Source organism: Oncorhynchus mykiss, chromosome 30, assembly GCF_057628025.1.
Source record: "Oncorhynchus mykiss isolate SJ-2025 chromosome 30, ASM5762802v1, whole genome shotgun sequence".
NCBI classification, from domain to species: Eukaryota; Metazoa; Chordata; class Actinopteri; order Salmoniformes; family Salmonidae; genus Oncorhynchus; species Oncorhynchus mykiss.
The window spans coordinates 26,263,724-26,286,054 of NC_143051.1; the positions used below are offsets into that span (position 1 = coordinate 26,263,724).

General features: G+C 43.3%; 1 long non-coding RNA gene across 1 annotated transcript in view; it reads right to left on the reverse strand.

Moving 5' to 3' along the window:
- Positions 1-20,711, reverse strand: part of LOC149970245 (uncharacterized) — an 85,247-nt gene extending 64,536 nt beyond the window's left edge. Inside the window, exon 1 of the long non-coding RNA XR_016493582.1 lies at positions 20,442-20,711. This is a non-coding gene — a long non-coding RNA (uncharacterized LOC149970245). The remainder of the gene's footprint in view (positions 1-20,441) is intronic.
- Positions 20,712-22,331: the final 1,620 nt, after the last annotated feature.

A 22,331-nucleotide genomic window follows, 5' to 3' on the forward strand; every position in this document is an offset into this window, starting at 1 on the left:
AACTCGATGTTGTTGTTCTAATTTCACCTTTGCCATACGTGTTATCTACTGTAAGGCTGTTGTGCTTGAATAATGGTGTAGCTTAAAAAAAATTGAAGTAGGCAAAATCATTTGAATAAAAAAGTTGATAAAAGCAGATGTTAGATAAAAGCGGAAAAATATAATTAATGTTTGATAGGAAATTTGTCCAATGTATGCTCAAGTGTAAATTACCTTTAAATGTTAAATGTACCAAACTCACTAAAAGTGGCAGTAATAAAGCCTCTCTTGAAAAAGCCAAACCTTGACCCAGAAAATATAAAAAAACTATCAGCCTATATCGAATCTTCCATTCCTCTCAAAAATTTTTGAAAAGGATGTTGCGCAGCAACTCACTGCCTTCCTGAAGACAAACAATGTATACGAAATGCTTCAGTCTGGTTTCAGACCCCATCATAGCACTGAGACTGCACTTGTGAAGGTGGTAAATTACCTTTTAATGGCATCAGACCGAGGCTCTGCATCTGTCCTCGTGCTCCTAGACCTTAGTGCTGCTTTTGATACCATCGATCACCACATTCTTTTGGAGAGATTGGAAACCCAAACTGGTCTAAACGGACAAGTTCTGGCCTGGTTTAGATCTTATCTGTCGGAAAGATATCAGTTTGTCTCTGTGAATGGTTTGTCCTCTGACAAATCAACTGTACATTTCGGTGTTCCTCAAGGTTCCGTTTTAGGACCACTATTGTTTTCACTATATATTTTATCTCATGGGGATGTCATTCGAAAACATAATGTTAACTTTCACTGCTATGCGGATGACACACAGCTGTACATTTCAATGAAACATGGTGAAGCCCCAAAATGGCCCTCGCTAGAAGCATGTGTTTCAGACATAAGGAAGTGGATGGCTGCAAACTTTCTACTTTTAAACTCGGAAAAAACAGAGATGCTTGTTCTAGGTCCCAAGAAACAAAGAGATCTTCTGTTGAATCTGACAATTAATCTTAATGGTTGTACAGTCGTCTCAAATAAAACTGTGAAGGACCTCGGTGTTACTCTGGACCCTGATCTCTCTTTTGAAGAACATATCAAGACCATTTCAAGGACAGCTTTTTTCCATCTAGGTAACATTGCAAAAATCTGAAACTTTCTGTCCAAAAATGATGCTGAAAAATTAATCCATGCTTTTGTCACTTCTAGGTTAGACTACTGCAATGCTCTACTTTCCGGCTACCCGGATAACGCACTAAATAAACTTCAGTTAGTGCTAAATACGGCTGCTAGAATCCTGACTAGAACCAAAAAAAAAATGTTGATCATATTACTCCAGTGCTAGACTCCCTACACTGGCTTCCTGTCAAAGCAAGGGCTGATTTCAAGGTTTTACTGCTAACCTACAAAGCATTACATGGGCTTGCTCCTACCTATCTCTCTGATTTGGTCCTGCGTACATACCTACACGTACGCTACGGTCACAAGACGCAGGCCTCCTAATTGTCCCTAGAATTTCTAAGCAAACAGCTGGAGGCAGGGCTTTCTCCTATAGAGCTCCATTTTTATGGAACGGTCTGCCTAACCATGTCAGAGACGCAAACTCGGTCTCAACCTTTAAGTCCTTACTGAAGACTCATCTCTTCAGTGGGTCATATGATTGAGTGTAGTCTGGCCCAGGAGTGTGAAGGTGAACGGAAAGGCTCTGGAGCAACGAACCGCCCTTGCTGTCTCTGCCTGGCCGGTTCCCCTCTTTCCACTGGTATTCTCTGCCTCTAACCCTATTACAGGGGCTGAGTCACTGGCTTACTGGGGCTCTCTCATACCGTCCCTGGAGGGGGTGCGTCACCTGAGTGGGTTGATTCACTGATGTGGTCATCCTGTCTGGGTTGGCCCTGATCCCTCCTGTCTCAGCCTCCAGTATTTATGCTGCAGTAGTTTATGTGTCGGGGGGCTAGGGTCAGTTTGTTATATCTGGAGTACTTCTCCTGTCCTATTCGGTGTCCTGTGTGAATTTAAGTGTGCTCTCTCTAATTCTCTCTTTCTCTCTTTCTTTCTCTCTCTCGGAGGACCTGAGCCCTAGGACCATGCCTCAGGACTACCTGACATGATGACTCCTTGCTGTCCCCAGTCCACCTGGCCGTGCTGCTGCTCCAGTTTCAACTGTTCTGCCTTATTATTATTGGACCATGATGGTCATTTATGAACATTTGAACATCTTGGCCATATTCTGTTATAATCTCCACCCAGCACAGCCAGAAGAGGACTGTCCACCCCACATAGCCTGGTTCCTCTCTAGGTTTCTTCCTAGGTTTTGGCCTTTCTAGGGAGTTTTTCCTAGACACCTTGCTTCTACACCTGCATTGCTGTTTGGGGTTTTAGGCTGGGTTTCTGTACAGCACTTTGAGATATCAGCTGATGTACGAAGGACTATATAAATACATTTGATTTGATTTAAGTGACGTGCATTTGTCAACAACTCGCCTTGGATTCAATCCAAGTTGTAGAGTGCTATGAAGCTATTAGGGTGCCATTTCAGACATCCATGGATATATAATGGTGTTTTCACGCCCTCCTGAGGCCCTCCAGCTTTCACATCATGACCTTTTTCTCAACACTTTCCCTCCTTCCCCCTATCTCTCGCTCTCTCTCTCTCTCTCTCGCTCCTCTCATTTTCCCTCCTTCTCAGAAAGTATTGATCTAGTCATCATCGTCAAGCTCAGAGCCAGGAACACATCATGCAGTGAATCTTATGTATCTCTGATAACGTATATAAAGTCAGTTAATTACTGGAAAATCAATTTCCCTCAACTAACTTGGCTATAAACTTGAAATCGAGCCAAATACCCACATAGTAAATTACAAATACAGTATATTCTATTAAAAAAAAAAAATTAATATGATGGCTATTTTTGAAAACAAATGAAAATAGCTAAGACAGAGCTCATTGTCATACATAAAAAAGTAAAGTCATTTTTAACATACACCTACAAACACATTCCAAAATTGCATTTTTATCCTCCCTAATTTTATCATTGGAATGTGATACGAAATGAGGCAAGTGTGCTTTATGATCACACAGACACCTCCAAGCAGTCGGATAGGCACAGACACCTCCAAGCAGTCGGATAGGCTATTAGGAGTGTTTATCTGACTGGATAAAAAAAGGATTTAAATGTTTTTAAATTCTTATAATTATTTAATTATGTCTCCCCCCCCCCACCTCTAAAACCAAAGTTACACCCCTGCTACAAACCAAATTAGATTTTCCTCACAAGCACCATTTGCAATTCACACTGGACTTGTTTATACTGTGTTTGGCTGAATATGGTCCATTGAGCATGCTAGACTCTCAACATAGGTGATGAAATCATGATGAAATTGCTGTACAATACGATCTTGTTGCCATCGATTGCACATTCAAATGTTATAAATCAACACTGCGGAGCGCTCCCTGTCCTCTGCCGGTGCCCTGATTGTATAACTGCTATAATATAAAGAAAATAATAATTAAAACAGGTTCAGCCCCTGGTTCGACCATGATCTGGCAGAGTTACTCCAGCTCAAGAATTCCATTTGGCAATTTGCTCAGCACACGCATACTCAGGCTGACTGGATCTCGTTCAGGCAAATTAGAAATAAGTGCACTCAGGCTATCCGGAAGGCAAAAGTTAGTTACTTTAAGGAGCAGTTCTCTCTCTGTGGGTCTAAACCCAAGAGGTTCTAGAAAACTTCTTGACTCCACGAATTTCAAATATAAAATATATGTGGATTTGTTTAACACTTTTTTATTTCTACATATGTATTATTTTATAGCTTTGATGTCATGGGCATTAATGTGGAGTTGGTCCACCCTTTGCTGCTATAACAGCCTCCACTCTTCCGGGAAGGCATTTCCACTAAATGTTGGAACATTACCGTGGGGACTTGCTTCCATACAGCCACGAGCATTACTGAGGTCGAGCAATGATGTTGGGTGAATTAGGCCTGGCTAAGTCGTCGTTCCAATTCCTCACAAAAGGTGTTTGATGGGAATGAGGTCAGGACTCTGTGCAAGCCAGTCAAGTTCTTCCACACCGATCTCGACAAACCATTTATGTATGGACCACGCTTTGTGCATGGGGACATTTTCAAGCTAAAACAGGAGCGGGCCTTCCCCAAACTATTGCCACAAAGTTGGAAGCACAGAATCGTCTAGAATGTCATTGTATGCTGTAGCCTTAATAATTCCATTTCACTGAAACTAAGAGGCCTAGCCTGAACCACGAAAAACAGCCCCAGACCATTATTCTTTCTCCACCAAACTTTACAGATGGCACAATGCAGGTAGCATTCTCCTGGCATCCTCAAAACCCAGATTCATCTGTCGGACTGCCAGATGGTGAAGCGTGATTCATCACTCCAGAGAACGCGTTTCCACTGATCCAAAGTCCAATTGCGGTGAGCTTTACACCGCTCCAGCCAACGCTTGGCATTGCGCATATTGACCTTAGGCTTGTGTGCCACTGCTCAGCCATGCAAACCAATTTCATGAAGCTCCCGACAAACTGTTGATGTTGCTTACAGAATTAGTTTGGAACTCAGTAGCAGACAGATGAGGACAGACAATCTTTACGTGCTACGTGCTTCAGCACTCTGCAGTCCCGTCTTGTGAGCTTGTGTGGCCTACCACTTTGCGGATGATACATATCCACTTCACAATAACAGCACTTACAGTTGACCGGGACAGCTCTAGCAGGGCAGATATTTGACAAACTGACTAGGTGGCATCCTATGACGGTGCCACATTGAAGTCACTGAGCTTTTCAGTAAGGCCATTCTACTGTCAATGTTTGTCTATGGAGATTGCATGGCTGTGTGGTCAATTTAATACACCTGTAAGCAACGGATGTGGCTGAAATAACCAAATCCACTAATTTGAAGGGGTGTCTGCATACTTTTGTATATGTAGTGTATGTAAAAATGTCAACATCACTCCCTGACGGAAGGAGAAAGGGGGCAGAACATGCATATCAGATGCCACATCACAGACCTGGGAAGAAGGGAGGAAGGGAAAGAAGATGACAAGAGGGAGGATGTGTAGCCGTGAAAGAGAAGACAAGGGATTGAACATATACAGTGCTCTAATCAAAGAGGTGAATATGGAGAGGTCTCTATATCAGGACGGAGAACAGAGAGAGGGAGAGAGGGAGAGAGAGAGAGAGAGAGAGAGATAGATAGAAGCGACATTGCTTTAGAAGCAGCATCGAGCTAAACTCATTTCTATTATGTCTCAATAAGAAGCAATGTTTTCACCGCTGCATAACAGACATAAATGCGATCCACTTTAAAAAGCACCTCAACCCACTAGCACCTTGTAAATCACACCCAAACACTACACAGTCACAGTGTATTTCAAGACGATTCTGTGTACCAAGATCCTAATAGTGGTGTTTACTACAGAAGCCAGCCTTTCGTAGACCCTGTTAAAAAAGGAGAGAGAGAGGAGGGAGGGAGGGAGGACAGGTAGTAGGTACGAGTCGAAGGACAGACTAGTGAGTCTTCCTGTTTCCTATTTACACACACACTAACGCTTTGGTACTTCAATCACAACATTTCTGCTTTGTGTGTAGAAGCTCAGGGGAGTACGCAAATTTATTTCACAAGATGACCTGCTTTCTGTTTCATGGTTTGTTTCTGTTTCATCCGAAGGCACAAGGATTTATTCATTCAGTTTGTCACTTTTATTTAAACCGTTTTTCCAAAATCTGATGAAATGGGTGTTTTAGTGCAACGAAGCCTTCGGGAAACCCAGACGACCGGAAACTTCATTGCATAATCCATTGATTGCGGATTATTTGAAATTCATATTTCCCTACAGTATCCTTCAAGGATAAAACAGTACACACATAATGTAAAACCCAAGGGACAGAATCCAGCAAATAGGAGACGTCCTGAGGAGATTAGGCGACATTCCCATTAGGTCCCTTTTAGGGTTTTGGTGAGATGTTATCTCACTGACTTTCTGAGAATGTTTTAGGAACGTTAAAACACAACGTTAACCTCGGGACCATGAGGACGTTCAGTACCGTGTTTTGTCGTAGTATAACATTATAATAAGATATTTTGATGTCCATTAGGGAACATTACGAATAGGTTCCTATTTGGTTTGGATATTATCCATGGGACTTTCATGACCACAAGAGGACATTTCATCATGGTCAAGGGAACATCCAATGATGGTCTCAAGGGAATGTACTCTGAGGGACCTTTGTGTAGTTGTAAATTGCCACTTTTGTCTCTGCTCTTTTTTTCTAAGGTCAGAAAATAAAATACCAGTTATGGTCTCACACCACAAATCTGAACGGATCGTGGCAAAAAGTGTTTTAGCTAATCAGCTCCAAATTCTCTCCAGACCAGTTTAAAACTCCAGGATCTTGTTTTCTTGGAGCAGTTTAAAACTTTGGTTGACTCTGTGTTTTGCACAGATAATGCACTTGGGGTTTTGAATGCTGACATAATGATGGATGGACAACACATTTCAATTTTGTGTTGTCCATCCATCATGTCGAATACTGCTCATTAAATTAATTTTGTAGATATTTCTAAAAACATAATTCCACTTTCACATTATGGGGTATTGTGTGCAGGCCAGTGACACAAAATCTCAATTTCATCTATTTTGAATTCAGGCTGTAACACAACAACATGTGGAAAAAGTCAAGGGGTATGAATACTTTCTGAAGGCACTGTTTTATATTCCTAACTCTATCTTAATTTATCTCTCACATTTCTGGTGATTTGTGTTTATTGTTTTACATTGTTTGGTATTACTGCACTGTTGGAGCTAGAAACATAAGCATTTTACTAGACTTGCGATAACATCTGCAAAATATGTGTACGCGACCAATAACATTTGTTTTGATTAATTGGGGACAAACTCAGTACAGTGTTGGTCAGAGGGGACGATCTGAAGAAGACCCGCGGTAATACCTGTAATTACATTATTACTACATTATTCTACAAACACATATAAACCCTTCATCTACAACACAATACAGGCTATATGAATCGGAATCAGTCATTATGTATTTAAGTCATGTTTGTACGGTCATTTGTATGCCTTATTATCTGAACGCTAATTAGTCATGATTGTAGGTCTGTAAGTGGGCTATTAAACCGTCCACACAGCAATGAGGAGCAACGGGGGAGTCTCACTCGCACTCTTTTTCTGTCTCTGTCTCTCTCTCTGTCTCTCTCCCTCTCTGTCTCTCTCCCTCTCTGTCTCTCTCCCTCTCTGTCTCTCTCCCTCTCTGTCTCTCTCCCTCTCTGTCTCTCTCCCTCTCTGACTCTCCCTCTCTGACTCTCACACACACACCAGGCTGTTTTAAGTAAACATTTACATTCTGGGTCACATTTTAATTTCATGTGCAGTATTCCACTCAGCCTCCGACTTTGCATGTGTTGTCCATCCATCATTATGTCAGCATTCAAAACTCCAAATGTAATATCTGTGGAAAACACATTGGAGAGGTTTTAAAATCACACATGGGTACTTTCAAGAACATATCTGAAAAAGTAATTCAGTATTCACTCTCTACTGGCAGCTCTGTGGCCAACCAAGAAATGTATTTGAAACTTTTCTTTGAGCATCTGAATCTAGCCTCTCATCCTCCAATCAAAGGCAATTTACATAGAAGTATTACCCATGAGCCTGGTGGTTTGAAAGGGCGAGAGTGAACAGTTTAATCAACATGCAGTCACCAGTAGCTAGTCAGATTATTTAGGAAGGAAGTGAAAACCTAGTTTGAGGTCTTATCTGATGAAAACAGCGAGATTCAATTAATAGCTCATTCCCACAAGACCTGTGATTGTTAAAATCCTTTCATGTGACTACGCCACAACAGTTAACGCTTTAGGAGGGTGGAGAAGTTCATTGTAAGAGCTGTAATGGAATGAATTGAACAGTATCAAACACATCAAACTGTTCCATCAATTCCATTCCAGCCTTTACAATGAGCCATCTTCTGATTTAAAGTGAAACCAGCCTCTAAACTCTCAGACTTGTTACACTCAAGATAAAGAGTGAATGACTCTTCTGGTAAGTAGCACCCTTTATTCCAACCTAAATATGCACAGTGTCTGCTTCAATGGAGTATGCCTAATAGTTTGTGATGGGAATGTACACTGTATAATGTAGGTTCTGTGTTGTGGTTTTCGTAATAGAGGTCAGCTTTGCAAAGACCTGACAGGGGGATCCAGAGTTCAATGTTTCAGCTCATCAGTTAGCCCACTAAGCTAAAGCCTAGGCATTAGCTTAGAGAACCAACACAAGTCTTCAGGTCTCAGGCCAGGTTAATCATCAGACGAGCATGGTTCACTGAACCACCTCAGGTCACCCACCAATGTGCTAGCTGCTTTGCATGCTGGCTGATGTGTGTCAAACAGAAGTCATGTGTGTGGGAAAACAGACATATCCTCCTCTCTCCTTCTATCCCTCTATCTCTCCATGTACCACAGGCGTCTGGAATAGTGTGTGGTGACCATCACTGTCACCACTGGCTTAACGCTCGTCGCTAGGGGCAGGGAACGTCTGGCCTCACGCCCACACTCACGTCAGGAAAGAGAAAACACCACAAACACACATTGGCTGATCACTGTTGTCCCCTGTTTTCTTCAACTGTCATCCTCTTGCAACACAAGATATCAGGGAATCAGGGTGCTACTCTGTCCCTCCAATCAGCGAGTCTCTTGGAGGGAAGGGAGCCCTGGGTGAAGCAGCTTATCTTACTGTCTGCTAGGGACGGGTATGAGTAATCAAGTACTCGAACGGACATCAAAACTCGATCTTTAACCAGGGATAAAAATAAAAGGTAATGTAAAACAATTTGGTGTAATGTGCTTTGCGGCTGCCCGAAAGGCAAGTGACATTTTATCTCCTCAAAAAATGTAATGTTGTCTTCGGCTCTTGTGTTCCATTTGTACATGTGCATTTACAGGCCACAACAAAAAAGAAACCAAGCCAAGCATCATTCTTCTCCTTAAATTCCCTTTCCCCTCTGTGTATCACTCACTCAATTGCGTTCCGACTGCCTCCTCTACACACGCTAAGGGGGCACACAAACTCCTGTTAGGCCTACAGAAATAAATGCCTATAAAAACATATCTAAATGTGTAACGGTTCTCTTGTTGTGAAGTGGAGGCGGACCAAAACGCAGCGTGGTGGTTGTTCATTGTATTTTAATGAAGACACTATACATGAACAAACTAACGAAAACAAGAAACGTGAGAACTCAAAACAGCCCGATCTGGTGCAAACACAAAGACAGGAACAATCACCCACAAACACACAGTGAAACCCAGGCTACCTAAGTATGATTCTCAATCAGAGACAACTAATGACACCTGCCTCTGATTGAGAACCATACTAGGCCGAAAACATAGAACTGCCCCACAACATAGAAAAACAAACAGACTGCCCACCCAACTCACGCCCTGACCATACTAAATAAATACAACACAAAGGAAATAGAGGTCAGAACGTGACAGTACCCCCCCCCAAAGGTGCGGACTCCGGCCGCAAAACCTTGACCTATAGGGGAGGGTCTGGGTGGGCGTCTGTCCGCGGTGGCGGCTCTGGCGCGGGACGCGGACCCCACTTCGCCATTGTCTTAGTCCGCCTTATTGTCCGCCTTCGTGGCTTACTCACCATGCCCACCCCTCTCAATGACCCCACTGGACAGAGGGGCTGCTTGGGACAGAGGGGCAGCTTCTCGGGACAGAGGGACAGCTGCTCGGGACAGAGGGACAGCTGCTCGGGACAGAGGGACAGCTGCTCGGGACAGAGGGACAGCTGCTCGGGACAGAGGGACAGCTGCTCCGGGCGGAGGGGCTCTAGCGGCCCCTGGCTGACTGGCGGCACTGGCGGCCCCTGGCTGACTGGCGGCACTGGCGGCCCCTGGCTGACTGGCGGCGCTGGCGCTGGGCTGACTGGCGGCACTGGCGGCCCCTGGTTGACTGGCGGCACTGGCGGCCCCTGGCTGACTGGCGGCACTGGCGGCCCCTGGCTGACGGGCGGCACCTGGCTGACGGGCGGCACTGGCGGCCCCTGGCTGACGGGCGGCACTGGCGGCTCCTGGCAGACGGGCGGCACTGGCGGCGCTGGGCAGACGGGCGGCACTGGCGGCGCTGGGCAGACGGGCGGCACTGGCGGCGCTGGGCAGACGGGCGGCACTGGCGGCGCTGGGCAGACGGGCGGCACTGGCGGCGCTGGGCAGACGGGCGGCGCTGGCGGCGCTGGGCAGACGGGCGGCGCTGGCGGCGCTGGGCAGACGGGCGGCGCTGGCGGCGTTGGGCAGACGGGCGGCGCTGGGCAGACGGGAAGCTCCGGCAACGCTGGGCTGAGTAGCTCTCCTAGCGCCGAACAGGCGGGAGACTCCGGCAGCGCTGGAGAGGAGGAAGGCTCTGGTAGCGCCGGAGAGGCGGGAGACTCCGGCAGCGCTGGAGAGGAGAGAGCCCCTGCAAGGATGGGCCGGAGAGACAGCCTGGTACGGGGAGCTGCCACCGGAGGGCTGGTGCGTGGAGGTGGTGACGGATAGACCGGGCCGTGCAGGCGCACTGGAGCTCTTGAGCACCGAGCCTGCCCAACCTTACCCGGTTGAATGGTCCCGGTCGCCCTGCCAGTGCGGCGAGGTGGAATAGCCCGCACTGGGCTATGCAGGCGAACCGGGGACACCGTGCGCAAGGCTGGTGCCATGTAAGCCGGCACCCAAGGAGACGCACTGGAGACCAGATGCGTAGAGCCGGCTTCATGGCACTTGGCTCGATGCCCACTCTAGCCCGGCCGATACGCGGAGCTGGAATGTACCGCACCGGGCTGTGCACCCGCACTGGGGACACCGTGCGCTCCACAGCATAACACGGTGCCTGCCCAGTCTCTCCAGCCCCCCGGTAACCACAGGAAGTTGGCTCAGGTCTCCTACCTGGCGTAGCCATACTCCCTGTTAGCCCCCCCCCAATAAATTTTTGGGGCTGACTCCCGGGCTTCCATCCACGACGCCGCGCTGCCTCCTCATACCAGCGCCTCTCCGCTTTCGCCGCCTCCAGTTCTTCTTTGGGACGGCGATATTCTCCTGGCTGAGCCCAGGGTCCTCTTCCGTCTAATTCCTCCTCCCATGTCCATACCTCCTCGCGCTGCTCTTGCTGCTGCTTTTTCCGTTGCCCATTACCACACCGCTTGGTCCTGTTGTGGTGGGTGATTCTGATCAAAACGCAGCGTGGTGGTTGTTCATTGTATTTTAATGAAGACACTATACATGAACAAACTAACGAAAACAAGAAACGTGAGAACTCAAAACAGCCCGATCTGGGGCAAACACAAAGACAGGAACAATCACCCACAAACACACAGTGAAACCCAGGCTACCTAAGTATGATTCTCAATCAGAGACAACTAATGACACCTGCCTCTGATTGAGAACCATACTAGGCCGAAAACATAGAACTGCCCCACAACATAGAAAAACAAACATAGACTGCCCACCCAACTCACGCCCTGACCATACTAAATAAATACAACACAAAGGAAATAGAGGTCAGAACGTGACAAAATGATGGGATACACAAGCTACATTCCTTGACAAATAATGTCATTTTTATCACATTCAGAATGGACTGGTTGATTGATGTAGCAAAATATTAATAATTGCATAACGTCTATTTTCCGATTAGGCTATTTTGCAAACTGCTAGTGCCGTTTAGGATTGGTTAGCCTAGGCTATAACCCCCTTAAACATGGACAGGTTCCACACTGAAATTACGCAAAAGCAAAAGACAAAGACCGTATTTTCATCATTTTCATTAAGCCTAGACCTCACCAAACTGATGTCATTGCCGTAATTCACCACCATGCAGCGTTTAATGTGGAATTGTTCATCCATTTGGAAAATTCCAAAGAACTGGCAGAATTAACCAAATCGAACGTCTGTGTATCGAAAATAAGACAGATTTTGGTTTGTAACCCAGCAAAAATGTACTTTCAACTAAATTGAGCCTGTTTCAAATGATCACTCACAAATAACTGTTCCAGATGCGAGATGCGTATCACTTCGCACTGGAAACTTTGTCTCGTGCATAACAACCCCCTTACAAACATATCTGCCAAACACCGGCTTTGAGGACATTCTCACTTTTATACAACAGGTTACCAACATATTCAAATAACAATTGGCATATTTTCATGAAAAACATTATTTTTATGAATTTATTCATACTATTTCATCCTTCCACAAGATATAGGCCCGACACAAATCTAGGGTTGCTACCCAATTCAGCTGGTCGTTCGTTCTATGGGTTCAGTTGCCAGAGATGCGACCCAGTCGTTCAGTCTTTTTGTTCTGTATCTATGGACGTGACCCAGTCGTTCAGTCTTTTTGTTCTGTATCTAGCCCTTTGTTCTAAAACATTCTTATCCCTTGCTTGTCACGTCAAAAAGTGCAGCTGGAATAACAGCAACGTTTACAGTATTTGTTTAAGATGTTTTCTAGTGACATTAATTTGGATACATCCATAACAATGAGATAATGAGGCGTGATTTCGCCTGGCATAGAAAATGTGCTCACTCGTCAGAACACTGTTGGTCAGAGGAGCTAGCTAACAACACAGCTAACACAATCACTTCAAACTGAAGCTGGAAAGACTGCAAACTAGCTGCACTTCATTTAGTTTTACCTTTTTCAATTGACATTTCTTTGTAAATAAATATCCATAAAAATGATGCCAGCTGATTCATGATTTAGACTGGCTAAGAAACACTGCCTGTCTGTCTCGTCCCGACTCCCAACACGTTCATTACTATAGGACAGCTAGAGATCACATTTTTATATTGAAACAATGTTGCAAATGTCAGAGAGACAAACAGAAAGCTTTATACAAATCTCCTCTGTTGAAAACTAAATGTTAGCCTAAAAGAAATGTGAGATAATGTCTAGAGGCTTTGATAGTTGATAAAGTGCCTGGCTGGGCTGATGAGACAGTGGATTGCGCAGTCAGATGGAACAGAGTAAATAGGCATTTTAACATCATAGATTTAGCCGGTGGTAACTTGTGGAATAGACACTAGCTGGAATGCCGTTTTAACCAATCAGCATTCAGGATTAGACCCACCCATTGTATAATCTGTTATATTACATAATGTTTTTAATCTTAACATGGGTGTGTCTTGACTGTGATAAGGGCTCTGGAAATAAGAGAGTCTTGTCTACTAAATTTACAAAACAAGGCTATGACATTGCACATCCATAGACAAGCAAACGCCACTGCTGAGGTTACTGCCTTTAAAAAAAATGTTTATTGAATATTTAAAACATACAATATACTTGCAGTGAAGCCGCTCAACAACCACATGACATTAGTCACCTAACAGCCTCCCATCCAGAGCGACACGCAGAAGCAACCAGGGTCAACGCCCTGCTCAACGCCCTTCCCCAAGAGCTTCCCCTCAAACATCCAAGACCCCCCTACCCCACAGCCCCACCCCCAGAAGAAAATAATTAAATAATTCCATTAACCACCCCCAAGACCCCCCCCCCCACCCCTCCCAATGCACCAACAATCAACAAAATTAACAAAAGAGAAAAAAGAGAAAGACAAATGAAAACAGAAAACAACAATGCAAAAAACAAAGGACATCTAGGACAACAAAAATCATAACAGCAAGGACAACTGAATATGTTGAGTGCATGTTTGTGCCTCTAGGTCATCAGGCTGCTGATTATCCGGCACACCTGTCACCATCATCTTGCACACCTGCGCCTCATGACACGCACCTGGACTCAATCACCTCCTTGATTATCTTCCATGTATCTGTCACTCCCCTTGATTCTTTCCTCAGGTGTTATTGACTCTGTTTTTATGTCTGTTCGTTTGTGTTTCGTGTTCATTGTTTATTTTATTTATTAAAAACACTCACTCCCTGAACTTGCTTCCCGACTCTCAGCGCACCCGTTACAGTATGGCACTATTTAGATGTATGTGTGTGTCCGTCTATGTGTGCATCTATGTGTGTACAAACACCTTCACGGATTCAGCCTCAGGAAAACTGGCATTATCTGTAACAACACTGCCCCTCAGTGTCATTCAAACTTACTTTTTATGTTTTATTTTGACTTATTTTTTTATATCTTTGACCATCATTCTATCCCATACCCAGCAACTCCACTCCCACTTCTCTCCAACTCCGCATCCCAACCCTCAGCTTCCCTCAGCCCATTCCACCTATCTCTGCTGGCCCCCTTCTTCAAATTTCTATGCACCTTATATCTTTCAACTATGCTGTGATGTTTAACATAGATTGAAATTGTATCTAATTGAATAGATTCCACAGATTGCGAGTTGAAGATACATACTTTTATTAAGAGTATTAGTATATTAGTAATTGACTGACCCGGTTTCTCCAGATCTCGCAACAGTACTATTTCTAGGGTCAATTTTAAATCAGTGTTATGCATTTTCAGCCATTCCTGGACCTGAGACCGGTTTATTGCCTTTTTGAAGATTGTGTTCCATGATATAATATAAAAAGTTAATATTACGGTTTCATTAAATTAAACTTAAAAGGCACTTGTTTATTGACTGAATATATATGGGGCAAATTAGCAATTAGGAGTTGTCATCTGTAAAGGTTATGATAAATTAGGCATTATTGAGCATTGTTGGAATAGATTTCCAGTGCGGGCCTATTAAAAAAATAAACAGTTCCAGTCAAAAGTTTGGACACACCTACTTATTCTATGGTTTTTCATTATTTGTACTATTTTCTATATTGTAGAATAATAGTGAAGACATCAAAACTATGAAATAACACATAGAATCACGTGGTAACCAAAAAAGTGCTAAACAAATCAAAATATATTTTATCTTTGAGATTCTTCAAAGTAGCCACCCTCTGCCTTAATGACAGCTTTTCACACACTTTGCATTCTCTCAACCAGCTTCATGAGGTAGTCACCTGGAATGCATTTTAATTAACAGGTGTGCCTTGTTAAAAGTTCATTTGTGGAATTTCTTTCCTTCTTAATGCGTTTGAGCCAATCAGTTGTGTTGTGACAAGGTAGGGGTGGTATACAGAATATAGCCCTATTTGGTAGAAGACCAAGTCCATATTATGGCAGAAACTGTTCAAATAAGCAAAGAGAAACAAAAGTCCATCAATACTTCAAGACATAATGGCCAGTCAAAGTAGAACATTTCAAGAACTTTTAACGTTTCTTCCTGTGCATTGGCAAACACCATCAAGCATTATGATGAAACTGACTCTCATGAGGACTGCCATATTACACAGGAAAGGAAGACCCAAAGTTCATTAGAGTTACCAGCTTCAGAAATTGCAGGCCAAATAAATGCTTCACGGAGTTCAAGTAAGAGGCACATCTCAACATCAACTGCTCAGAGGAGACCATGTGAAGCAGGCCTTATTGGTCGAATTGCTGCAAAGAAACCACTACTAAAGGACACCAATAAGAAGAAGAGACTTGCTTGGGCCAAGAGACATGAGCAATGGACATTAGACTGGGGGAAATCTGTCCTTTAGTCTGATGAGTCCAAATTTGAGATTTTTGGTTCCAACTGCCGTGTCTTTGTGAGACGCAGAGTGTGTGAACGGATGGTCTCCGCATGTGTGGTTCCCACCAAGAAGCATGGAGTAGGAGGTGTTATGGTGTGGGGGTGCTTTGCTGGTGACACTGTCTGTGATTTATTTAAAATTCAAGGCATACTTAACCAGCATGGCTACCACAGCATTCTGTAGCGATACGGAATTCCCATCTGGTTTGCGCTTTGTAGGACTATAAAGTGTTTTTCAACAGGACAATGACCCAACACCCCTCCAGGCTGTGTAAGGGCTATTCGATCAAGAAGGAGAGTGATGGAGTGCTGCATCAGATGACCTGGCCTCCACAATCACCCGACCTCAACCCAATTGAGATGGTTTGGGATAAGATGGACCGCAAAGTGAAGGAAAAGCAGCCAACAAGTGCTCAGCATAACACACACAGTGTGTTACCAATTGTTTTCTTGGTGACTATGGTCCCAGCTGCCATGAGATCATTGACAAGATCCTCCCATGTAGTTCTGGGCTGATTCCTCACCGTTCTCACGATCATTGCAACTCCATGAGGTGAGATCTTGCATGGAGCCCCAGGCCGAGGGAGATTGACAGTTCTTTTGTGTTTCTTCCATTTGCGAATAATCGCACCAACTGTTGTCACCTTCTCACCAAGCTGCTTGACGATGGTCTTGTAGCCCATTCCAGCCTTGTGTAGTTCTACAATCTTGTCCCTGACATCCTTGGAGAGCTCTTTGGTCTTGGCCATGGTGGAGAGTTTGGAATCTGATTGATTGATTGCTTCTGTGGACAGGTGTTTTTATATAGGTAACAAACTGAGTTTAGAAGCACTCCCTTTAAGAGTGTGCTCCTAATCTCAGCTCGTTACCTGTATAAAAGACACCTGGGAGCCAGAAATCTTTCTGAGGGGGTCAAATACTTATTTCCCCCATTAAAATACAAATCAATTTATAACATTTTTGGCATGTGTTTTTCTGGATTTTTTTGTTGTTATTCTGTCTCTCACTGTTCAAATAAACCTACCATTAAAATTATAGACGGATCATTTCTTTGTCAGTGGGCAAACGTACAAAATCAGCAGGGGATCAAATACTTTTTCCCCTCACTGTACAATGTAGAACATTTTTAAAAATAAAGAAAACCCTTGAATGAGTATGTGTGTACAAACTTTTGACTGGTACTGTATATACAGTATATATATTTTTTTATTTGAGTACTTGAGTTAAAAGAAAATATGCGAGCGCTCAAACAGTCAAAACATTTCAAATGCCGATCCCTACTGTCTGCTTCAACACTTCCACACACTGCAACAGAGGTCTATAGAAGATCTTTGCTGTCAAGAAACATCTCCTAATCCCCTATTCACTATGCACTAGGTCGGATCCCCTGTCACTAGCATACATCTTCCATTCAGTTTGCTTTTGACTTTAATGTTTCTGCAGTAATCTTCTCCAGTCTACTCAGCTGTGTCCTTTACATTTCCTGAATAGTCTGTTTTATGTTCGTGACTCTTTCATGCTTTGGTTTTTGAAGAATCTTATTTCTCTGGAGTCTCTGGTAAAGTAAAGTTCACACAGCACAAACAGGAAGACCACACACACTGATGAAGACCTAAGGGTCTGTGAGGTGAGAAAGTGCTTCAACCAACCTTGAAGATCCAAGGGTAGAAAGAAAAATGTTATAATAACTACACTTGGGAACATCGCCCTGTGCCGAGTTCTCCCTTTTTTTTGCTGTCAGGCATTACCTTTGATATCCAGTTTCTGCTCAAAGGCGTTGGATACGCTTCTTAACATTACTGTTATTTACACTCCCTGACACTCTTATATCTAGAACTTAAAACAGTTATTCAGCTGTCCCCGTAGGAGAACCCTTTTTGGTTCCAGGGAGAACCATTTCTGCTTCCAGGTAGAGGTTCTATGTAAAAACCCTTTCCACAGAGGGTTCTACATTATGTGCCTTTTTATTTGACGGTGTATTCATGCATATCCGTTTTACCGTTTGGAAATGAAAGCACTGTATAGACAGTGCATCCAGAAAGTGTTCTGACCCCTTGACTTTTTCCACATCATTCTAAAATTGATTAAATTGTTCTCTCATCAATCTACCCCATAATGGCAAAGCAAAAACAGGTTTGTAGAAATTTTGGCCAAAGCTCTGTCTAGGTTGGATGGGGAGCATCTCTGCACAGCTATTTTCAGGTCTCTCATTCATCTATTCATCCTTTTAACTCTCTATTGAAGGAGGGGGTGGGGCATAATAGGTTGCAATCACTATTACAGAGCAATCGCTCGCACCGAATGTCTCAGAGTGATCTGTGTGATCTCCTCTGATAGATGGATTTAACAACTAAGATGTGCTGTAGGGTTCCTCCTTTATGTTCTACAACAAAGGACTCAATGGAAGTAATATAACAGGAACACAAAGCCTCACCAATCTGTTAACAATATGGTCTTCTATAAAAACCTGATGTTTCAATTTAAAGGACATTTTATTTGTCACATGCGCCAAATATAGCTGTGAAATGCTTGCTTACGAGCCCTTCCTAACAATGCAGTAAAAATAATAATAACGTAAAATGAATAAAATACACAAGAATGAAGCAGGGATTACCAGATCAATGTGCAGAGGTACGCAGGGTAAAGTGACTAGGCATCAGGATAGATAATAAGAGTAAATTAAATAACATAGTAGCAGCAGCAAATGATGTGTACATGTAAGTGTGTGTATGCCTGTGTGTGTTATGTGTGTGGGTTTTGTGTGAGTGTCAGTGTAAAGTGTGTGTACAGTGCCTTCAGAAAGTATTCATACCTATTGACCTATTCCACATTTTGTTGTTACAGCCTGAATTCAAAATGTATTCAATTCGTTTTTTCGTTCCCATCTACATACAATACCCCATAATGAGTGAAAACATGTTTGTTTTTTTATTTTGCAAATTTATTGAAAATGAAGTACAGAAATATCTCACACCCCTGAGTCATTACTTTTTAAAAGCCCCTTTAAGCTTGATGCAGTCATTGCGTGCTAGGAATATGGGACCAAATACTACACTTTTGACTACTATAAATTGAATTTGTCCAAACACTTATGCCACCTTCAAATGGGGGGACTAGATACATAAAGTGCTTTCATTTCTAAATGGTAAAACAGATACTGGATCAGACTGTGACAAAACATTTATTTTTTCCTGCTCAAATTACGTTGGTAACCAGTTTATAATAGCAGTAAGGCACCTCAGGGATTTGTGATATATGGCCAACATACCACGGCTAAGGACTGTGTCCTAGCACTCTGTGTTGTGTGGTGCCTATGAACAGCCCTTAGCCGTGGTATATTGGCCATATACCACACCCACTCTGGCCTTTTTGCTTAGTAATAAAACACTGTTATCCAAACACAAAGCCACACTGACTTATTCTGATCAGGCTCTGCTGACAAGGGAAGAAATATAATATAATTAAATATAATTAACCAAAAATATAAAAAGTGAATACAGATGGTTGGCCGAAGTGGCGGTTGATTTTCATAGTGCCAATGGCAGGTGTTTCTAGTTGGGTGTTGGCAGGGGAGACTGGGGAAAATGCTCTGGCGTGCACTGTGACATTTATAGCAACATTTATGGCAACATGTATGCCTTGTTCAAGCACTAATACATTTCCTTTATTATTGTAAATATCAAAAGTATATGTTTGTGTTTTTAAACATGCGTCATTCCCTTGTACACAAACTATGTGCGACACATTTAATGCTGCCAGTCTTGATCTTATAAATATATCTCATAAAAACACACATTGGATGGAGCTACAATGGTGCCAATCTTTCCAAATTCACTTGGGATTTAGGCCTACTGACTTTAATGCATATAGCCCTTGTCAAAACAGATGGTGGAGTATAGACAGAACTATAGGCCACTTCTGGGATGTAAGTGTGTGTATGGTCTGGTCTGCCCCTTTAACCATCTTCATAAAATGCATGAGAAAAACTCTAAGCCAGGAGAACTGTGCCTTCTGCTTCCAGCTGCCTGGCAACCTCAGGACCCTTATCAGAACAAACAGCCTATGTCAAATTGTCTGTGACTCTTAAAACCAGTGGTAAATTGAGTCGGAGCTATCCGGAGCAGGGCTCCTGAATCTTGGGTTGAAGAGAGAGCTAGGCGAAGCCGAGCTCCAACAACTTATGGGTCCAAATTGGAGTAGGATAAAAGTACTAACTGTACTGTCGTCCTTAGGCCTCAATGTGTGTGTAACAGAAATTAGACAGCCAACTCCATTCAAAAACCCTGTCAAGAGTCAGTATTACGCTTTCTCCAGTATTCCATGATTGATGAAACTAAAGTACAAAATAATTAATTCACTGACACAGCTCAGCCTTTGTCATAATGCCCAAAACAAACTTGACAGATCAGTGAAATAGCCACATAGTAAGTGAAGCCATCTGCTAAACAGCAATGAATATACCGGCTAAGCTAGCAGGGCGATCAATTTAAACACAAATCTGATGCACAACTGCTGTAGAAAACATCTGATATAGCAAGATGAACGTCTTAGACAAGGTTTCATATAACATGTGGTCAGCTGATTACAATGCTTCCCATTTCCTGTTTATTGGCACCATAAAGTACCATGGAAGCCCTGAGCTAACAAACTAAACAAATAAAATAAAAACTTAGTGCCTTAGCATAATGAGGCAGAACACTAACCCTAGAATGGTAATACACTACAACCAAAGTTCTTTAGAATTCTGGAAACAACAAACAGGGAAGAGGCAGACAGTTTATGGTTATTAAGTATTCGTAAAAAAGGGGGAGTTAAAGTATTTAAAAATAATAATAAAACACCACAACCTCGCCGGGAAGCCAGCTCACCAAAATGTAGCAGTACTTCACTCACAGAGCGGTGGTTGACGTTTGTTCGGCTCTCCCTGTGCAGGGTTTGTTAGTCTCTTCTTGAAGGGTTTGTACGGCTCTTCCCGAGCAGGGTACGGAGTCACTCCGGTTAGCAGCTCCTTTCTCCACAGGGGTATAGGCAGCAGTAGTAGTCCTCGTCAGAGGCAGTTGTTGTAGCAGTGACTTGCGTGAGGCCTGTCCCATCCGGTGGTGTGTTGCTGGTGTTAGATCTGACTTTAAATGTCCCCAGCACTTCTTCTTCTTCTTTGGGTTTTATGGCAGACTAAAACCCAAAAAGGTGTATTGCCGCCACCAACTGGACGGCGTGAAACCAATTTTTTTATTTTACAAAATCCATACGTAATAGTTAAACTAACTTAATCCAACCCAATAAAAATAGTACCCTGCCAAAACAAACAAAACTCCCACTTCTTCCTTCTTTAATTCTCCATATCTCCCTTCTCAGGCTCTAGGACCTGAGAAGGTGGTACGGCTCTAGGACCTGAGAGGGTGGTACAGCTGTAGGACATGAGAAGGTGGTACGGCTTGTGACAATATTCCATATAACTCCTTTGCTCCTTTCAGCCCCAGGAACAGCTCCGCCACATCCACTATGATTTCTATCTTCCTGGACCTTCTCTCCACCTCTGCAGTGCCATTAATTACCATAGCTATAAAAGGCCACAAAATCCACCGTCTTAACCTTTATAATGTCAGGATCCTGCTGGTGAAAGGCAACCCTGCAGTCTGCAGTGTAGGCCTATCCACTACCATGGACTCTTCTGGTGCACCAATCAAACACTCAACCCTTTTCATAGCTGCTGCATATGAAAAGATCTGTGCAGCACTGACTTTGGCCACTTCATTCTCTTCCACCCTTGTGGGACATTCGAAAGACGTGGCTTCATGGTTCCCACCGCAATTGCAACATGTCACATGTTCATCTCTTTTATAACACATAAACTGATTTTTTCCAGAACTTGGACATCTCGTCTTCTCCCTTCTGCAAACATTTGATACATGACCAAAAGCTTTACAATGATCACACTGTGTTGGTCCTGGGATAAATGCTCTGACTCTGTAGTTAATACATCCTAACTGCACTTGAGTAGGGAGAGACACCATATCCAAAAACAAAAGAACAGATAAACTCTTCACTTTTTCTTAATTCACCACACAATTCATCTGACGTGCATCAATCACTCCAGGAATATGTTTTATTCTCTTCAACATCTACTTCCCACAATGTGCCAGATATAAGCCCCCTGAGGAGTACCTTGTTCCTAAGAGACACACAAATCGGGTGAGACGCAACACATAATTCTTCTGTTCCTCCCTAAGCACAAAAAATCTAAACAAGCCTGCCTCTAGTGATCCTCACTGCCTTCACTATTCCCAGCATTCTTTCCACCAGTTTGTTTGGATACCTCAAATGTATTCCTCAAGATTGGTATTTCATTCAGCTGCTCCTCATTTACAATGTCACGACTTCCGCCGAAGTTGGTCCCTCTCCTTGTTCGGGCGACGCTCGGTGGTCGACGTCACCAGCTTTCTAGTCACCACCGATTCATGTTTCATTTTCGTTTTGTTTTGTCTTCATTGTACCCACCTGGTTTCCATTCCATAATCAGTGTTCCTTATTTAACCCTCTGGCTTCCCCTTTTCTTTTGTGCGTGATTGCCGTTGTCAGTTGGTTTCATTTATGTGCTCTGGATATTTATGTTTATCCTTGTTGGAACATTGTAGATATTGAGTAAAGCTCAGATTTTTACTCATACCTGTGTCCTGCGCCTGACTCCGCCTTATCCATTCACCTAGAACGCAGACATACAAACCATACTACAAGGTGCGAAGTGACATTCTCTTCTC